This window comes from Sinocyclocheilus grahami, unplaced genomic scaffold (assembly GCF_001515645.1).
Source record: "Sinocyclocheilus grahami isolate Dianchi unplaced genomic scaffold, SAMN03320097.WGS_v1.1 scaffold1278.1, whole genome shotgun sequence".
Lineage (NCBI taxonomy): Eukaryota > Metazoa > Chordata > Actinopteri > Cypriniformes > Cyprinidae > Sinocyclocheilus > Sinocyclocheilus grahami.
The window spans coordinates 313,667-315,398 of NW_015506457.1; the positions used below are offsets into that span (position 1 = coordinate 313,667).

The 1,732-nt window shown below is 43.2% G+C and overlaps 1 non-coding gene across 1 annotated transcript; it reads right to left on the reverse strand.

Moving 5' to 3' along the window:
• Positions 1–1,112: 1,112 nt before the first annotated feature.
• Positions 1,113–1,185, reverse strand: trnal-uaa (transfer RNA leucine (anticodon UAA)). Its single transcript has one exon. It is a non-coding gene; the product is annotated as a tRNA-Leu (tRNA).
• Positions 1,186–1,732: the final 547 nt, after the last annotated feature.

A 1,732-nucleotide genomic window follows, 5' to 3' on the forward strand; every position in this document is an offset into this window, starting at 1 on the left:
TGGAAAAAGTCATCCTTGTTTTCACCCAGTTTCGAATTTGGGACCGATTGTTTGGGAAGCGAACACGATGACCACTACTCTACAGAAACTTATCTGGAAAAGCAGCAGGATTCTTCTCGAACGTCGCAAAGAGTTTATGCATTCTCTCAAAAATAAAACTCTGTTTCTGCTCAGCTTCGAACAAATGACCTTTTGCGTGTCAGGCTAATGTGACGACAACTATATTACAGCATCTCAAAAATTTACTCTTGTGCTCTTTCAGGTAAAATGTATACTGTAATCTGTCCTCAAAGCAGATTGACAATCTGAGTAAATCCCACACACAGTAGGACAGAGTTCATTCGGAGTGGCAGTCTGCTCAGAGTTCCTTAAAAACTTGCCTTCTCCTAGCTCGAATTTAAGGTCTTTGCAGCTTCGACCACCTGCTTACCAGAGAGCCATTTCAGCAGAGATAGAACAAAAGGCTCTGTCTGTTTCCGCCCAGTTTTGAGCTGGGGACATTTTGCGAGTAAGGTGAACGTGATGACCACTACACTACAGAAACCTGTTGGAAAATCACTTTTGCTTTAACAACTCTAGGCAGGCTTATCCTTTTGTAGCGTTGCGTGAGAACGCAACAAACCTCGACTTAAGCAACCTTGGAAAAAGGCATCCTTGTTTTCGCCCAGTTTCAAATTTGGGACCTTTCGTGTATGAGGCTAACGTGATAACCACTATACTACTGAAACTTATTTGGAAAAAAAGCAGGAATTCTCCTGGAATGTCGCAAAGAGTTTATGCATTCTCTCAAAAATAAAACTCTGTTTCTGCTCAGCTTCGAACCGAGGACCTTTTGCGTGTTAGGCTAACGTGACGACCACTATATTACAGAAACTCGAAAAGTTTACTCTCGCGCTGTTTTGGGTAAAATTTATACTGTAATCTGCCCTGAAAGCAAATTGACAATCTGAGTAAATCCCACACACAGTAGGACAGAGTTCATTCGGAGTGGCAGTCTGCTCAGAGTTCCTTAAAAACTTGCCTTCTCCTAGTTCGAATTTAAGGTCTTTGCAGCTTCGACCACCTGCTTACCAGAGAGCCATTTCAGCAGAGACAGAACAAAAGCCTCTGTTTGTTTCCGCCCAGTTTCAAGCTGGGGACCTTTCGCGTTTAAGGCGAACGTGATGACCACTACACTACAGAAACCAGTCAGAAGCCCTAATTTGCTTTAACACCTCTGGGCAGGCTTGTGCTTTTGTAGCATTGCTTGAGAACGCAACAGACCCCCGACTTCAGCAACCTTGGAAAAAGTCATCGTTGTTTCCTCCCATTTTCATACTGGGGACCGTTTTTGTGTGAGGCGAACACGATGACCACTACTCTACAGAAACTTATCTGGAAAAGCAGCGGGAAATCTCCTGGAATGTCGCAAAGAGTTTATGCATTCTCTCAAAAATAAAACTGTTTCTGCTCAGCTTCGAACAAATGACCTTTTGCGTGTCAGGCTAATGTGACGACAACTATATTACAGCATCTCAAAAATTGACTCTTGTGCTCTTTCAGGTAAAATGTATACTGTAATCTGTCCTCAAAGCAGATTGACAATCTGAGTAAATCCCACACACAGTAGGACAGAGTTAATTCGGCGTGGCAGTCTGCTCAGAGTTCCTTAAAAACTTGCCTTCTCCTAGCTCGAATTTAAGGTCTTTGCAGCTTCGACCACCTGCTTACCAGAGAGCCATTTCAGCAGAGA